The following is a 19,377-nucleotide window of genomic DNA, read 5'->3' as shown; positions in this document are numbered from 1 at the left end:
GGTTTAAGAGGAAAAGAGAGTAAGAATGAGAAGGAAAATCTGCAGTGGAAAGAAACAAACAAAAAAAATGGGGTCAGAAGCACAAATAGAGACATAAACCTTAAAAAGTATTCATTGGTCCTCAGAAACTGAAGGGAATGTGGCAGGAAACTGAGATCAGTCATATCTAATAAACACCTTTCCTATTTTACCCAGAACAACACTTGCTAGAAGTCAGGAAGCTGGCATGGCTGTGGGGGTTGAGGATAATAGCGCGTGAGGATAAATCCTGGAGAGAGTCTCTAAGGGGAAGCTCATTAAGGCTGACGCCTAAATCCAGGACTACTGAGGCACAGTTCTTCAGAAGACTACAAGAATGAGGGTTTCTATAATTCTGTACCCAAGGTTAGTGTAATGAGAGTTATTTAAATGACACAGCTCAGGTGCAACTTGGCAAAAAACAGGCTAAATATTCTTTCACAGCCATTCCAGATCTGACTTTTATATCACTGTGTGGTACAGTGCTTAAAAAGCCTAATAAGGCCATGGGTGTCTGGATGGCTTATTGGTTAAGCATCTAACTCTTGATTTCAGTTCAGGTTATGATCTAAGGGTTGTGTGACTGAGTCCATGTTGGCCTCCCCACTGGGGGTGAGGGGTCGGCTTCTCTCCCTCTTACTTTGCCCCTCCCCAAGTCCACGTGCTCTCTCTAAAAAATAAATAAGATCTTAAAAAAGAAAAAACCTATGAAACCAAATCAAAACACAAGTCAGAAATTGTGAAAGCTAGAGTACTAAAAGAATTTTCTATATATATATTTTTTAATTTTTATTTATTTATGATAGTCACAGAGAGAGAGAGAGAGAGAGAGAGAGAGAGAGAGAGAGAGAGGCAGAGACACAGGCAGATGGAGAAGCAGCCTCCATGCACCGGGAGCCCGATGTGGGATTCGATCCCGGGTCTCCAGGATCGCGCCCTGGGCCAAAGGCAGGCGCCAAACCGCTGCGCCACCCAGGGATCCCTCTATATATCTTTACATAGAAAGGGCCCTAATTTGAGGCAAAGCTAGAAGCTAAAAAAATGTTTTCATTAGTGAAGCAAAGCAGCAGAAAAGGAGGAGATAAAAAGCTTTGTAATGCCCAGAGATGGAGCCCAGAACAGAAGACTCTAGAGAATAAGGTACCCTGAGGACTAATGTTGGATGCTCTAGGAGATGGAACCTTGGGCAGGGACATGAGCAAATTTATAGCAAGCACTACCAAAACTGGTAGTGGGCCAGAGAAGGACAAAATTAGAACAGTATTAAAGCTATTCAGGAGCTCCCAGGAGATACCTTGGAGAATCCTGGGGTAACCTGGTGAGATTCTAAAGGCATTTAGATGTTGGGAGATGAAGGCAAGAGACAATGCAATAAAGTGAGGTCCATTAATGTAACTCTGTACTTGAAGGCTTTATTAACTATCTCTTAATACAGTGCTAGTGAGGATAAAACGTCTTTTGCCTTAATTCTAAACCTATCATAGTTGGGATTAAACTGGGAGCTCCCTACTTATGTGTTAAATGTAGGACTGAAATAGATGAGTTTGTAATAAGATCTCCTGGCACTTAACAAAATCTCTTTTAAAGACTACAAAGAGGAAAAAAAGACTGGTCTTACCATCTGATCATGCTTTGGGAAATAAATAAAGAACATTTAAAGGTTTAGATCCTTGGAAATTGGGCACAGATAATGAGGATGAGAGAAGAACTTAAGATAATGGGGATGTAAAGAGAGAGAATATAGATTTCTATTCCATACTGAGTTTGGATAATTATAGTTCATTCTTTAAATAGTGTATTATCTACTTACAGATGCTTCTAAGCAATGGAACTAGTTAGAGGGAACTGGTTGGAGGGAGAAATATCATGTATTCAGTCTTGACCTCAAGTTTTCTCTTCTAAATAAGGAAGACCATGAAAGTAAATTATTTACCTAATACATAGCACCAAAGACAATATTAATAGAGAATAAAATACTGTATAATAAAGAATTTGGCTGGCCTTTGTCCTTGGTTTCTGGGAGGTAGCTTCTAAAGCCTTGCCATGGGAACGTCTTTGTTACTGATGGTAGGTCCTGATAGTTCACACTAATGAGGTGACTCATGGTGGGGCCCTAAGTTGTTTATGCTAATGAATGATCCAGGATGGGTACAGGTCACACCAGAAAGACTAACCAGGTAATTAGTAAGTTGAGGTTTTGAGCCATTTGATGACAGCATGACTTCTTAGAAGAGAAGGATGGGTGGGAGTTTGAGTTCAATTGCATAGCCAATGGTTCAATCATTCACAGCTATGTAATGAAACTCCAATAAAAACTACGTATGCTGAAGCCATCTAGCTCCCCTGGACGGCAACATTTTACACACTGTCACATATCACTGAATGAGAAGATAATGCATCCTAACTCCACAGAGAGAGGGCAGGGAAAGCTTTGCATTTGGGATCCTTCTAGACCTGGCCCCATGAGTCAGTCTTTCCTTTGTCTGGTGCTGACTGCATCCTTTATAATAAAACTCTATTCTAAGTATAGCACTTTCCTGGGTTAAGCTGTTCGAGTGAATTATCAATACTGAGGGGATAATAGGAATCTTCAAATCTGTAGCCTGCTGGTCATAAGTGAGGACGGGCTGGTGTCTGAAGTGAGAGTAGATTTGTAGGGGACTACTGTGTCCTTACTCTGGATTAGCTGGTATTAGAAGTCACTGCAATTTTCAACCTTTTGCATTGTCTAGTCTCATTCATTACATCCCTTACTAATGTATTTTTTAGCGTATCTGTAGTTTATAGTTCATGAATAAAAGCGAACATCATCATGAACATAATTCCAGTTTCTTTATTCAGCCATTTATAATGTCATCAATGAGAAGGTATATACTTTACACAGACTATGCCAAGTGTTAGGCTATCCCATAAGAAACCTTTGAGTCTTTGTGGTATTTTAGCTAGACTGTGATGTGATGATGTTCCCTTTACTCCTTCGGAATTCTATTTCACTTTTTTTTTTCTGTATAACTAATATAACCAAATGAATTTACCTCCACGTACTTTTTACCCACGACTAGCATTTCATTCTTACCAGAGGATCACAATGAAAATTCTTTGAAGGCCTTGAAAGTATTAAGCTCTGTCATCAAAGAGTCTTCGTAAAACTCATGCTGGGCTTCTAGCACATTTATCTAATCCACCCAAAGGTTCTTTGATGGATTAATATATTTTATCAACATGTGAAACTTCATATTCTCTCTGGCATTTGAATCAGTAGATCTAACATAACCCATTTCTTTCTTACAAAAAAAGTCTGTTTCCTTTATAGGATTTTAATTTAGGTTACAATTGGCAGACATTCTGTTTTATAACTACTAATGTGCCACCGTTCATTTCTTGAACTGCTGGCTACATTCTTTCTAACAAAGGATCATAACCCTCTTTTCAGAAAGCACCTAGGGATTATGTTCGGTGGTAAAAAAAAGTTCAAAAATGTTTTATTTCTTCTTTTGGTCAAAGAGCATTTCATGGTCAGTAAAAATAGCTTAAAAACAGCTTGAGGTAGCACAGGTGTTGTCTTTCAGTTGCCCTCATCTACCTTCGGACTCTACAAAAGGATGTATACAACAAAGTGCCAATACTTTTATAGCTTGAGGATGCTGCTACGAGGCATGAGTGAACACCGCTGAGACCTTCATGGTCTCTAGCATTCACACTATACGCTGAACTTGTAAAATGAGCAGGAGAAAATTTCTCTTTAAAACACCTAAGGTTCTGTCCAAATTTAATTGGTTCAACTGTCTATGGCTTTGCACAAAATGAATAAACTCAGAATCTAACACGTTTCAGATCTGATTTTTTTAATGTCTTGCATTATTTCCTAGCTATGTCTAACATATCAAATTGTTTGTTAATACATAATAAATTTATTGCTTTCTTTACAACCATCTCATTGGAGCTCAGTGGGGGCATGCAGTCCTGAATTATTTTGGCATTCATTCTTGATCTATTAAAGGCTGTAGTTTAACTAGCACTTTGAAGGTACTGCAGTAACAGAACATTCTGCTGTGTCTCTCTAGAATTCCCGTGTTGTGGCCTGACATCAGATGTGCTTGGTTTTCTGTCACTGGGAATGTTCAAATTACTCGGAAAAAAAAAAAAAACAACCCACATGATTTTCATGGAAGTGCTTGTTGTTGAAGGAGGAAATCATACACCCTTCTAAGCATTTGAAAATAAACAGAAAGAAAATGTTAAATCCACATGGTAGACTGAGTAATGATTTATAGACACCACGAAGCAGTAATTCTTAATTATGTTTAGACCATCAGAGGATCTTCTTGAGAAGGATTTTTTTTTTTTGCAGAAATGAAGCACTCAGACACGTGTATGTTCAGAGACATTTTTGCATGTGGTTTACAGGGTTTCCTGGTTCTCCAGAAGCATATATGTGACTCCTAGTTAGCAATTCTTGTTTTATATTTTACATAGTATTTAGTATTTTATATGCATATTGTATATAGAATATAAAACATAAAATATAATATATATAATATATAATATATAATATATATATTATACACACACACACACACACACACACACACACACACACATTCCTCATTCCTCCCCATCACCCAACCCATAAACCTTGCTCTGGTCAAGTAAGAAAGTAGGGCTGGGTCAAGAGACATTAACTGGGCTTTAGGCTTTCCTCTAGTTACTAAAGCATTTCTGTGGAATTCTATGGCTTAGAGGATCTTAGTTTGAAAAAATAAAAATCACTATATTCATTTTATTAAAGATAACTTGTATCAATCAGAATAAGGGTTGATTAGCTAGAGGTGTGATAACAAGGTTTACAGAGACAATGACTTTTTGGTCCTGTTTCACCTCCTGCCCTGTGCCCCACAGGACCAGGTGTCTGATTTAACAGCAGAGATGAGAACTATAACAAGCAGGGCAACAATCAAAAGAACATAGAAATGACAAGTGCTACATAATTTAAGAGGACAAATATATGTGACTATGACATTTAACTCTGTCTGACAAGATTTTCATCTTACATAGCTTTCTTTGCTTCTTAAACATATATAACTTGTTAACTGAAATTTTCTTCCCTGATAGTTCTATGCTATTTATCACAAAACACAGTATTATTTAAAATATACTATGCCTTCATCAAATCGCCATCTTAATTTGCTTTACAAAACAAAGCAAACACAGTATGATGATAGTTGCTAGTTCTGTGATTATATAAACAGGTAAATGGGGATCCCTGGGTGGCTCAGTGGTTTAGCGCCTGCCTTCGGCCCAGGGCATGATCCTGGAGTCCCGGGATCAAGTCCCACATTGGGCTCCCTGCATGGAGCTTGCTTCTCCCTCTGCCTGTGTCTCTGTCTCTCTGTCTCTCATGAATAAATAAATAAAATCTTAAGAACAACAACAACAACAACAACAACAGGTAAATGTTAAATCAATTTTTGTTGTTCAGAATATTTTAAAAAAACTGAGACAAGATAGAAAATCCTGAGGAAGACATTTTAAAAATCTTTAAAAACATACATGGGGCTTCTGTGTACTATTTTTGTGGGTTCCTGTAAATCTATAATTATTTCAAGGTAAAAAGTTAAAAATGAAAGAAAAAAATCCCAGCATATGTCCAATGTAATAAATTTGGAACATACAAAATGGCATAAAAAAGCCACATAGGTATAAAAAAATACAAGTTTACCATACTATGGAACACAATTATGATATTGTGTTAATTATCTTGAAAAGTAATTTTAAAACTGCTCTCTAAAAATCTTGAAAAATTAATAAAAAAATTATTTAAAAGAAAAAGAATTCCCTAAACAGTATAAATGTGTATCTTTGGAAAGCATAATTTTAAATGATAATTTCAATATGTGATCATTTCAATCCACTTGTAAGGCCTGAAACATAAGTTTCTAAAAATTAAAGAAATTGAGCAAAGTGTAAAATTTGCTTATCTAAATTATATTTAATTATTTATCCATTAATATGTTTTAGAAAGCACAGAGTTTAAATAATATAAATTAAAATGCAACTAGTAACTCGTATTAATTAAGCAAAAAAAAAAAATTTAAAAGTCAAGTGCTGATCTGGTTCCAATGAAAAATGAAAAACCATGACAATGAAATTTGGAGTAAAGCTTGGACAAGGAAAGACCGAAAGACCTGAGGGTAGGTTGGAAAAGTGAGCAAAATGCTGAGAGGGACGGAGAAAGAGAAGGGCAGTCAGGGAGACTGGGAGAGACAGAAACAGGGTCAGAGAGGTAGGGAGAGATGAGGCATGGAAGAGGAAAGGATGGTAAGTGCCCAAGGATAGGAAAGGGGAGAGGACAGAAAGATAAAGGGAGAAGGGGCACACTGAGAGCCAGAGACAAAGGGAGAGGGACAGATATAGGCCAACAGAAAGGGAGAAAAGGGATAGAGAAAGACAGAGAGAGGGAGTTATGGAATTGGCTAGACAGGGACTGGGAGGCAGAAACAGAGAGGGAGAGATCAGGGAGAGGGAAAGTCTGATGAGCAGAAAAGGAAAGAAAGACAGGGACAGATACCCTGAGACACCAGACAGATGGACAGAAAGGGAGAGAGATGGAGATAAAGTGGAAAAGACCAACGGGCTAGGGGAGAGGAAAGACGGAGAGGAACAAACACACAGGAAGTCTCTCTCTCTCTCTCTCACACACACACACACATACGGGGGGGGGCAGGGGGAGGCAGAGAGATGCAATTAGAAATCTAAAGAAAAAAAGAGTAAAAAAGAGGAAAGGTATGAAAAAAGTAGAATGTGACAAAATATGGATGAAAGCAGTTGTAGGCAAGAATTCAGAGTACATGCTGTTTAGTTTTTTCTTTTCTACTTCTCAACATAAAACTTAAAAGAAACCCTGAAGCTTAAAAGAGGAATGATGAAATTCTCCTGGCATTAGGCTGAAATAATGTATCTGATAAAAGACCCTAATTTTATTAATAGCTATTAATATTTTCATGATCCTAATTACTTACACAGTTGGGAATGAGAAACAAAAGAAAGAGAAGTAATGGTATTCAGCACTGATAATAGGCAATTTAGTGATTTTCCTTCTGTTTCCTCTAAAAGAAAGGAGTTATTTCTAAGATCAAAATAACTTTCACATGGGGGGGGTTTGAAAATATCATAGCAATTCCATATACTGGTAAAATTTCAGCTAATTCTAAATAAAAAGCAAGCAAAACTCTAAAAAATCTTTCAAACGAGCCAGTTACACACTACTAAACATATCTTAGTTATATCAGTATATTTCACCTATATGGTGAGATTCCTGCTTTGGAGAATCACAAAATATCAAATGTCAAAATTTAGACAGTAGGATTAGAAATAAGATAGTTCTTAAAAATTACATAGTTTTATTAGCATTAGCTCTTTTGCAATGTGGTATGATTTTGCTAATTATAGGAATAACAGATTCAGGTATTGCTCTAAGTACTTTAAAAATTATTCTACCTCTTTCCCCAAAAAAGGGTACAAAAAATTAACATCAGCTTTGAAAGTTAAGGTTTTTTTAGTTCCTTAATTTCTAAAAGAGGAATCTCATCTACACTGCATTTGTTTGACAATGAAATTTTTAAGATTCAACAAGCAATACAGCATGTCTGTTTAAGATGAATCTGAAAGAGAAATTATTTCTCTGACAATTTGTTCTGCTATATATACAAATAACAAGGAGCATATAGGCAAACTGTTCAATCAATACAGTACAAAGAGTTACCACAAATTTCGGGGGTTGGGGAGGAGAAACTTGTAGTACAGATAAGAAGTAAATGACTCCTACTCCCCATTCTATCAACCTAAACAAATAGATCTTTGCAAAAATAAGCAAAAATCATTTTTAAAACATGCTCTCATTTTAAACCCGGTAAGGATTTTACCACACATGCCCCTAGCAAAATTATGGTACTAAGTGACATCAAGAATAACTCTTCATATATTTGATTACCTTTTGTACATATTTAGCATATAAACGAAGAGTCACATACATACCTTCATTGTACTGGTGTTCGCTTCATCATACAGAGTGAATGAAGATGTACTTTCCATAGTATCTGTAAACTGATGCTCTGCATTGCTCCTCTACAGAGCTCACGGCACACACAGCCAGCTGATTAGTCAGGCATTGGGAGAGTGCTGCTAGAGCAGTCTAAAGCACTTGCCGAGGACTCAGAGACAATAGAAAGTCAACAGCTGTATGTTGTGATGTCAGTAACACTCTAGCCAGTCACCACCCAGAATATCTGAAATGCATCAGAAGCTATATTGAGCTCTTCATTAGCAATTCAGAAGCAATGATGCAAAAGCCTATGAAACTGTGAATGTGCAAAGGCTGTCAGGGTTTTTGAGATTTCTCACTCCTAAATTTTCTTGCACACTGATTCCTGACCTCATACTGATGAAGAAAGTTTAGATAATTATCTTTCTCTTGAATTCCCTAAAACAAACTGTATAGATTCATTGGCATGGTTACTCTATCAGCTTTTTAATAACTCTCTTTGACACTTTTAGTATCATTAGCGAAAAGCCTATAAAAAAACAAAGACAATCTGCCTACACAAGCTGATATCCCATGATACTTTTGCATCTTCAAACTGACTTAATTGTCACAAAGAAAACGCATTAAGAGCATAATTCCTTATTTGTTAACTTGTTTTTGCTAAAATTAAAATGAGCTTGCTTATTCTGGCAAGAGCATTACTTCTTCACACCAACAGATGGAGACAGCAACAGAGCTGAGATCAGAGGACAATTCCGCCTTGTGTCAGATGCTTGTTGTCTAGAGGAGCTCAAGTGGTGGACTTAGAAGAAAAGGAATCAACGGAAATCAAATTAAAAAACAACACCAAACCCCTTAATATTCAATACCTAAGAACAGACACACAAAATAAAATGAAGAAAACAGAAAACCAATTGTGTCTGTTGGGTAAAACACCAAATAAGCAGACAAGAGTGTTTTTTAAATTATAACTATTGATTTCTGTGATAGCTGGGTAAGGCACGTCCCTGTTTCCCGTTCTGTGAAACAAAGCTAATACTTTCTATAAGCATACAGGAATCTTGTACGGATCCTAATCAGACAATGCTTATATATTACCTGTACTATTGGAAGAAAAAATGTATACCACCAACCAGACATATTCCTTTTCTCTGCCACTACAAGATTAAGTCTTATAGAGCTGATATGCCCTACAGCCTAACAGATCAGCAGTGCACAGCCACCAAACAGCAAAATAAAAGACATTGTCTTTTTAACTTGGAAATGTTATTCTTTTCTCAAAAATTGGCTCCATATATTTCAGCCCCAAAAATAGACTAATAGTTTAAATACACAAAACCTTCTCTGACTATTCAAACAACAAAGGTGATCACAGCAGCTAATATCAGTGATTCTTGACTGAGAGGTTTCACATTAATTTACTTAAAGTTCCTCAAAATACCTACTTTCCCAGTATACAGTCCTTATCATGCCCTGTACTTTGTGGTCTCCAGATATGTGTTTAAGAAGTAAAAATCAAGCCTGAGTATCCCAAACAAATATCCAAATTCCCGACTTTTCCACAAATGGTTACTGCCTTTATCAATGGGTACAAATGATTTTTTTCTCAGAATCTTTGTTACTTACGAGAAACAAATTCACAGCAGCTTTTCTTAAAAACCATAATAAAGGCTTTTGTTATGCAACAGATGGACAAACTAAAATGCAGAATAATGAAGGAACTTACTTTCATTGTAGCAAAAATTAAAATGAATATTTCTACTAGCCAGAAAGGTCAGGATAAATCCACTTGTATACCTAGATAATACCACATGATTCTACTTCTCTTTGAGCTTGGGAAATTTTTAGACCTTGTAAATTCAAGTAATTATGAATTAGTGAAAAATCATAATAAAAACATTTTAAAATATAGTTTTATTACTGTCAAGTAGATTCTGAAGGGAAAGGACTTAGACGTTAATAGTGAACTCCATAGATAATGAACCTTTCATTTAGGAATAACTCATAATCAGCCAATAAGACAAAGCACCTCCAATATTCCTTTTGGATACTCTACCTTTAATTACCATTAATGGATACGATTATCATTAATTAGTAAGTCAGTCTGTCTGCACCCTGTAAGTGTTCAATACAAAGAAACAGTGACAGATTTAGAAACCTTTATGATGTCTTGAAAACGTGCTTAAAATGCACCAACAAGGTCAGGTAACAAAGGACAACTTTCAAGAATAAATCCTTGGTAAGAGAAAGATGAATTAAAGAATTTAATTTTTTGCCTGCATCTCAAGATTCGTACTGTACTTCTTAAAATGTTCAGTAACGTCCTCTGCAAAAATGGAGGCACACTTACTCTACTAACACAGTGTTTAACTATAGTTATAAAGTAAAAGCCTAATTCCCAACTGAATTATAGGAACTAGGGCAACTATGGGACTAATGACTGAAATTTAACCGTCTAAATCAAATTACTGACATTGCTGATAACTTTAATCTTTTCAGTGCCTTAGCTCTTATTCGACTTAAGTATCTGACCTTTATAGGTGAACACAACATTTGAACATAGTTCTCTCACTATTTCCTAAGACATTCTAAATAAAAAGAGCAAATGATTACCATAAGCAAGGGACATCTTATAGGAACTGATTTTTTAGAAAGTTAACATATTCTTACAAGTAGAAAATCGTATTTGCTTCCAGTGATGTAATAACAGATTCTTGGCAAAGATCAGGAATATATGACAAAAACCTACTGGATGAAAGTCAGTGAACAAGATATTCTTTGATTTCTGTTAACTTTTAATTACATAGAGTAAAAGGTATGTTTACAACCTGCAGACTCTACCTTAACCAAGTGCCAAATTTAACATCACTCATAACAGGACAGACTAACATGCTTCTTGATGTAATGTAGTAGGAGATAAAAACAATCACCTATGAGATACTCCTCTGAAAATATTTCATCTGAATCTAATCATGAGGGAACAATCAGACAAACTTCTACTGTGGACCATTCTACAAGACAGCTAGCTTGAACTCTTTACATATCAATATTATGAAAAAATAAGCAAAATTATGAAAGACATGACAACAAATATGAAGTGTTATATTTGGATTCTGGATTTTTCAAAAAGCTATGAAAGACATTTACAAACAACTGGAGGGGGTGTCACCTGTATGGTTAGTATATGAGATGAAATTTATCAATATTAAAATTTGGGGGTGTGATAAAAATACATTAGCCACAGAGGCAGAACAAGCAAATATGACAAAATATTAAGAACCTTCTGGTAAAACCAGAAGGTATTTGGATGCTCATTATACTACTATCTTTAAACTTTTCTATATAATCTTTTCTAGCAGTCTTTCTTCCTTTTTTCTTTTTGAGGTAAAGTCTTAATCTACTGTAGCTTTTTTAAAGAATCTGACACATCTTTTAAACTGTGATATTAAAAAAAAAACTGTGATATTATTTTTATTAGGATTACTTTTTATAATGCTATAAAAGAGGGGCAGGGAGACTATCATAAGGCAATAATAACCTATTAGCAAATATACTATATTTTCCTTTTTAAAACTCCGTAATTTGAAGTAAAAATACCTCACTTTCAAGTATAAAAAATAAAATGCAGAAGACATTATCCTGCTAAGGGAGGGTTCTTTCCATTACTCCATGCCAAAGAATGTGGGTTTCTACACCTCCCTCCACTCCTCAACATACTTCTTGTGCTACTGAGTAAGCTAGTCTCTCCAAATGGTATTCTATGCTAGAGATACATTTGAACTCTGGAAATTTCCTCATTTCCTTAAGATTCTGCTACTTGTACTGAAAATGAAATTACAGCAACATAAAAAGAAGAAATTAATTTCCTGTGGCCTATTTTTATTTTTCAGCCAGAATAGCGCCCTCAATAAGGAACACTTATTTCCAACTGTCAATAAACAACAAAAGTACAATAATCTTGAGTCTTGGTTTGGTCAAGACACTTCTATTTATATTATACATCTTTAGTAAAATGCTTTCATTGATTAATGAAATAACTAATAGAATTTTATACATTTGCAATGGACCTCAGGAACACTCTTATCTAGTCCCCACCTTATTTTTTAGTTGGGAAACTGAACCTCAGGAGTGAAGTGACATGATGATTGCCTGTCTCACTGTAAACTGGATAGTAGCATAAACTAGCTAATCAGATTTTTAAAAAAAAAAGATTTATTTATTTATTTGAGAGAGGATGTGTGTGTGAGCAGGGGAGGGGCAAAAGAGGCGGAGACAAAGAGAGAGAGAAAGAAAGAGGGAGAGAGGGAGAGAACTCCTAAGCAGGCTCCCTGCAGAGCCTGAAGTAGGGCTTAATCCCAGTACCCCCTAATCATCATCCGAGACAAAATCAAGAATTGGATGCTTAACTTTCTGTCACACATTGCTTACAAATGGCCCAACATTAATCTGGCCTAATCTGCTGGCTTCTTTGCTCTCAGTGGATTTGATAAATTGCAAAGGTAGATAATATAAACATGCAGGGATTATGTCCCTCATGGGATGGATTTCTTTCATCTTGTGAACCATTAAGTTCTCTCCTTGATTGCTTTTCCCATGTCCTGTCCCAACGAGTCTCCAGCTGGCTTATTACTTACATTTAGATGCCATGTAGCATTTTTAACATATGCTGAACCTGGTATTTCCTTCCCCAAAGTGAAACTACTGCATGCCTTAGTGTTTCCTGTCCAATTAATACATATGTATTAATGTAATACAAAAATACACAACATGTATTGAATGCTTCAGTAATGATCACGTTAAGATTAATGTCAATACACTTCTATTTGCTACCAAAATCGGAAAAATGTGACAAATGTAGTATGCCAGGTACAAGCAGTTTGCAAATATTAATTTAATTAGACCTCATGATAATAACCCTAAAGGAGACATTATTAGCCCTATTTTAAAGTTGAAAAGTCAGTGGTACAAACAGATTAAGTGATTTGTCTTGGATAGTGTCATACCCAAGATGTGAGGCTGGTTTAAATTCTACAGCCTTTACTCTTGATTAGTACATGATTCTCTTTCTATGTAGAAATTAAGGCTAAACAAACATTGGTTCAATTATGAAAGACCTTAAAAATCAAACATTAGAGTTTAAAATGGAAAAAATTTTAAAGAGAAATAAATCAAGAGCTAAGGGATATATATTTACAAGGCATTCATCTATTATCTCATTTACCACATTCCATTCTGTGGAAAAGTTCAAATCACTGAGATAATTCAGTGTCAAAGCTTAAAGTCAAAATAACTGTGAATCTAAGTTGAGGATAATGAGGCAAAGGAAGTAATAATGTAAACTGGGAGATTCTTATAATCTAGATATAAGATAACTACAGTTGCAGATGAGTGCTACTAAGGAAAGAAAAATGAAGGCAGTGGAGATACATCCAGGCAAAACTTGGCAAGTTATGGACAACTGATGAAATGAGAAAAAATTTAGGGCAACGATCTCCCAAACACTTTAAAACTGGGTAACTGAAAGGACGTTGATGCTACTATAATACGTAGGACATTTGGCATGGGGCAGAATCACTAATGTCTCATCTACCCAAGCTCATCCCTATGAAAATCAAGTAAACAAATTAGCAAGGGAGCAAATAAACAAGCTCAATCATCCTCTTCAACATGTCACACAGAGGAGATTCTAGAGTAGTTAAGATATTCCCCAGTCAGGTGAATCAGTATTTTACAACCAATGGGCTATCTAAAGTGCCAGACTCAGAGACTTTCACAGGTAATTATTACAGAAGTAAGGCATTGAGACAGGTAAAAGTAAAGAGAAATGTTCCAGACAGGAATTGGATTCATGACTTTAAAGAAGTATTCATGAGCTATGGATCTAATGGCAAACAGGACACACTTGCCCTCAAGGGTCTTACAAACTTTTTTCTAAATGTTTGGATTCCATTGCATTACCATTATTTCCTTCCTGCATGAATTTCCCCAAGAGGCTTCTTTTTAAAAAAAATATTTTATTTATTTCTTCATAGACAGAGAGAGACAGAGAGAGAGAGGCAGAGACACAGGCAGAGGGAGAAGCAGGCTCCATGCAGGGAGCCCGACATGGGACTCGATCCCGGGTCTCCAGGATCACACCCCAAGCTGCAAGTGGCGCTAAACCACTGAGCCACCAGGGCTGCCCCCCCCCCCCCCCAAGCTTCTAAATGGTGTCTCTCCATGTCCCTTTCCAATTTATCAATTTCATCTTCTTTTTTTTTAAGATTTTATTTATTTATTCATGAGATACACAGAGAAAGGCAGAGACACAGGGAGAGGGAGAAGCAGGCTCCTCAGAGGGAGCCCAATTCGGGACTCAATGCCGGACCCTGGGATCACGCCTGGAGCCAAAGAGACACTTAACTGCTGAGCCACCCAGGCGTCCCTCTAATTTATTCTTCATACCACACATAGTCTGGTGAGAGATATGAACATTATTATAATAGTATGGTAAGTGCTACAACAGGGGAGCTAAATGACACTATGGAAGCATCTACTGGGCCAGTGAAGGATCTGGGGGAGAAGAAACAATATGAGCAGGAGTCAAAAGGCATAGGATGAGTAAACTTGGTGAAATGAGAGTAGCTCAGCAAAGCAAGAACTTCAAGCTTAAGGAAGGGTAAGAGTTTTAAAAATGAGGCTGAAGATTAAGTTGGAGCAAAACAGGCAAGGCCTTGTGAGTGAAGTTTAAGAGCTAGAACTCTCACTGTGACTAATTAGGGAGACAATGAAGACAATGAAGTTGGTGACATGAACAGATTTTTCAATTAAAGGGTGACAGCTGATGCCAAATAAATGGATGAGCCCTCTAAGAGAGAGTATAGAGAGAATAAGCAAGGAGTTGAAGGTTGACCCCTGGGAAATAAAAATGAATTCTATTTAGACCAAGTATCAATAATAGTGCAACATCAATATCAATATTAAATACACATATTTTGTGAATCTATTCAGCCTTATTTCAAACAGTGAGAGTTCTGACAGCGAGGCTACTGTTTTGTCAAAATTTATCTGGTTTCCGAGTTCAGGTAATAAGAGGTCAGGTAGCAGAAAGTACCTGTATCTCAAGCCCTAACTGGTTTTTTTAAAAAAATGTTTTATTTGGAAATAATTTTAGGCTTGGGAGAAAAGTTGTAAAAATAGCAGAGCACCTGTATATACTTCAGTCAACTTCTCCTAATGATAACATGTTACATAATGATAGTACAATTACTGAAGTCAAAAAATTAACATCGATAGAATATTATAAACTAAATCTGACCTTAATCAAATTCTTGAAGCAAATGAATTCTCCAGTTTCTAATAGCCTTTTAATACCTTTTTCTGATCTAGGATCCAATCCAGGTTCTCACACTGCATTCAGCTGTCTTATCTGCTTCCTCTCCCTTCAATCTGTGACAGTTCCTCGGGCTTTGTCTTTCATGACCTTTACACCTTAAAGGCACCCAGTTATTTTACAGAATGTCAATTTAGGTTTGCCTTATGTTTTCTCATTAGAAGATTAAATTAAGATAATGAATTCTTGGCAACAATACCAGAGAAGTGAAATTACACCCTTCTCAGTGCATTATCAGGGTATACGTGGTGCAGCCATGTTGTCTTAAAACTCCTGACTTTTACCTTGATTACTTAATTAAGGTGGTGTCTGCCATGTTTTACTACACAGTTGCTTTCTGCTTTGTAACTATTAAGTATCTTGTGGGAAGGCATTCTGTGACTTTGAAAACATCTTGTTTCTCATAGTTTTGCTAATTTTAGCATCCACTTATCCTTCTTGCATGCAATAATTATTACAATGCTATTTGCCGAAGGATGATTTTCATTTCCCTTTTTTATACTTATTGGAATTCCACTGTAAGAAAGTACTATCCCTTCTCCCCCTTTATGTTTTTTTTATATGTATGAATATCTGAATAAGTATTTTATTCTGTGGATTATAATGTAATACCCTTATTTTAAAAATTACTTTCTGGTACCACATGATGTTGCAGGCTCATTTTGTATTTTCTGGGTCTTAGACTCATATAAAACCATTTCTCTAAGGATCCATGCTTCCTTTTTTTCTGGAAATGGTATTTAGAGAGAATCTGGACACTCATGTGCTATGACTAGGGTTTCAGTGCTTTTTGTCCCTCTCAAGAGAAAGCTAGGATGTACACATTCATACATTTATATTTACTTTTGTATATCTGCATTTGTATATGCATTCACTCATGGGTTCATATGGATATGTCCAATTCCAGTGAAAGAAAACAGAGTTCATCCTAGACTATTCCTTTATCCAACAATAAGAAATCATACTTTTGTTAGTTATTCACTTAGTTGTTCAAAACTCAGTATACACAAAAGATAGTTTCAGAACCCCTAACCAATACCTCTGTGGGAAAAACATTTACTCCACAGAGCATATTTGTTCTTTTTGTCTTTAGAGTATATAAAGTTCTATTTTTCAAACTTTCTTAATTCCTTTCTGCCCTGCCCAAGTCAGTGTACTTATGTTATTCATTTGTAATACAGTTAAATTCATTTGCTAGGATTTGTATTCTATTTTGGAATCCCCATTTCCACACCCCACCCCGCCTGCCCAAACACACACATTGGGTTGATTTTAATTTTTGGAGGCATGTGAAAAATCACCAAAGTTCTAAGACATACAGAAAAGTATAGTTGGAGACGTGTTGCTTCCTTCTCATCCTAAATAACTCATTCCCACTATCCCCAACCTTTCTACCACATTCCCACCCATTCCCCATAGGAAACCAATTTCATTATTTTATCATTCTTATATTTTTTTGCACAAATACATGTATATTTGTGCACAGATACATGTGTATATATCTGCCATCTTACACAAAGACTAGCATAATACATAGGTATTTCTGTACTTTATTCTTTTCACTTAATTGCACCATAACAGTTCAGATACTCCTAATTCTTTCTTACAGCTACCTACTATTCTATTGTGTAGCTTTACCATAATTGATTCAGTCATTCTCCTGTATGGACATTTCAATATTTTGCAACTAAAACACTCCTAAAATGAACAACCTTGTGCATATGGAAGGGTTATCTTTACAGACAATCCCTACAAGTGGGACTACTGTCTCAAAAGTGCACACGTTAAGGGGCCTGTGACTGGCTCAGTTGGAGACGCATGAGATTTTTGATCTTGGAGTTGTGAGCTCAAGTCCCAAGCCAAACGTAGAGATTTAAAAAAAAAAAAGTATTTTTAAGACTTTATTTATTTATGCATGAGAGACACACAAACAGAGAGAGGGGCAGAGACAAAGGCAGAGGGAGAAGCAGGCTCCATGCAGGGAGCCTGACATGGGACTCGATCCCAGGTCTCCAGGATCACACCCTGGGCTGCAGGCTGCCCTAAATAAAAAAAATTTTTAAGTGCATGTGTTATTTATTTATTAGGAATTGCCAACTGCTCTCCAGAAGTTGGGCGATGCCACTTTGCATTTCCACGAGCAGCATGTAAGAAGTGTGCCTACTTCCCAATAGTCTTACAGAGAATATGCTCTCACTTTTTAATTTTCATCAGTACTGGAATCCCTGGGTGGCTCAGCGGTTTAGCGCCTGCCTTCGGCCCAGGGTGTGATCCTGGAGACCCAGGATCGAGTCTCGCGTCAGGCTCCCTGCATAGAGCCTGCTTCTACCTCTGCCTGTGTCTCTGCTTCTCTCTCTCATTCTGTTTCTCATGAATAAATAAATAAAATCTTAAAAAAAAAAAAAAAAAAGGAGAATCTGCCTTCAGCTGGGGTTGTCATCTTGGGGTCCTGGGGTTGAGTCCCGCATTGGGCTTCCTGCTTGATGAGGAGTCTGTTTCTTCCTGTTCTCACTCAAATAAATAAATACATACATACACAAATAAACACTTCATTTTTATAAAAGATTTTATTTATTTATTCATGAGACACACAGAGAGAGGCAGAGACATAGGCAGAGAGAGAAGTAGGCTCCATGCAGGGAGCCTGATGTGGGACTTGATCCCGAGACTCCAGGATCACACCCTGAGCTGAAGGCAGATGCTCAAGCACTGAGCACCCAGGCATCCCAATAAAAACTTAAATTTAAGGGTCATAACACTGTGAGTTGTCTATGTCTTTCCCCCATTTTTCCATCATGTCTTTGGTCCTTTGTCTCTCAATATATTTTTTGGCCTTTAATTATTAAGAGTTCATAGGGCAGATGGGTGGTACAGTCAGTCAGCTGAGTGCCAGACTGGTTTCTACTCAGGTTGTGAGCTTAGGGTCATAAGATCGAACCCCACATGAGGCTCCTTGCTCAGTCTGCTTGGGACTCTTTCCCCTTCCTCCTCTGCCTATCACCCCTCCTTCCAAGCCCATGCACACTTGTGCGCTCTCTCTCTCAAATAAATAAATCTTAAAAAACAAAATAAATAAAAAGCCTTTACTAGGCTTTTGTCTGTATATGTTGACAATATTTTCCCCTAATTTGTCAACGGTCTTTCAACTTTTCTAATAGTGGTTTTTGCCATGCAAAATTGTCTTATTTTTATGAAGTCCAGTTTATCAATCTTTTACTTCTTCTGATCTTTTTGAGTCAAAGCAAGAAAATCTTTCCATACACAACCGTTAAACCCATTTTCTTCCAATAGTGGTATGATCTCTGTCTTGGTCTTTCTCTCTTGAAAAATTTATCTGTTTGAAGTCTATTATTTTGGTAACAGCTTTATTTATTAATTTTTAAAGATTTTATTTATTCATGAATGACACAGAGAGAGAGAGAGAGAGGCAGAGACACAGGCAGTGAGAGAGAAGCAGGCTCCATGTAGGGAGCCTCGATCCCAGGTCTCCAGGTAATATGTATGTATCAGCACCTTCTATTGCCATATAATATTTCACCCTGGGCTGAAAGCAGGTGCTAAACCGCTGAGCCACCCAGGGATCCCTGGTAACAGCTTTAGTTTATAGGTCATACAATTCATTCATTTAAAGTATTTAATGTTTTTCAGTATATTCAGAGTTGTACAACCACCACCACTACCAACTTTAGAATATTTTCATCACTGCAAAGAAAAAACTCTGCATCTTTTTAGCAGTCACTCCCCTTTATCTCAAATTCCCTCAACCCCTAGCAACTACTCACCTACACTCTGTTGCTATAATTTGCCTGTTATGAAGAATTCATGTAAATAGAACAATAATACAATCTGTGGCCTTTCTGATTCCTTCTTTCACTTAGCATGGTTTCAAGTTTCTTCCACATTGTAGTATGTATGTATCAGCACCTTCTATTGCCATATAATATTT

At 36.6% G+C, this 19,377-nt stretch overlaps 1 protein-coding gene across 14 annotated transcripts in view; it reads right to left on the bottom strand.

Moving 5' to 3' along the window:
- The window catches only part of R3HDM1 (R3H domain containing 1), a 199,467-nt gene that overhangs the window by 137,527 nt on the left and 42,563 nt on the right, over window positions 1-19,377 (bottom strand). The window contains exon 2 of one of the 14 annotated variants that reach the window (XM_038565078.1): window positions 8,053-8,303. The exons of the other annotated variants lie outside the window; for them this stretch is intronic. The gene's annotated coding sequence lies outside the window, so the exon portion shown is untranslated. The remainder of the gene's footprint in view (window positions 1-8,052; window positions 8,304-19,377) is intronic. 14 annotated transcript variants of the gene reach the window in all.

The sequence above is a fragment of the Canis lupus genome, chromosome 19, assembly GCF_011100685.1.
Source record: "Canis lupus familiaris isolate Mischka breed German Shepherd chromosome 19, alternate assembly UU_Cfam_GSD_1.0, whole genome shotgun sequence".
NCBI lineage: Eukaryota > Metazoa > Chordata > Mammalia > Carnivora > Canidae > Canis > Canis lupus.
The sequence above is the reverse complement of the archived record's forward strand: the minus strand, read 5'-3'. Positions and strand labels throughout refer to the sequence as shown.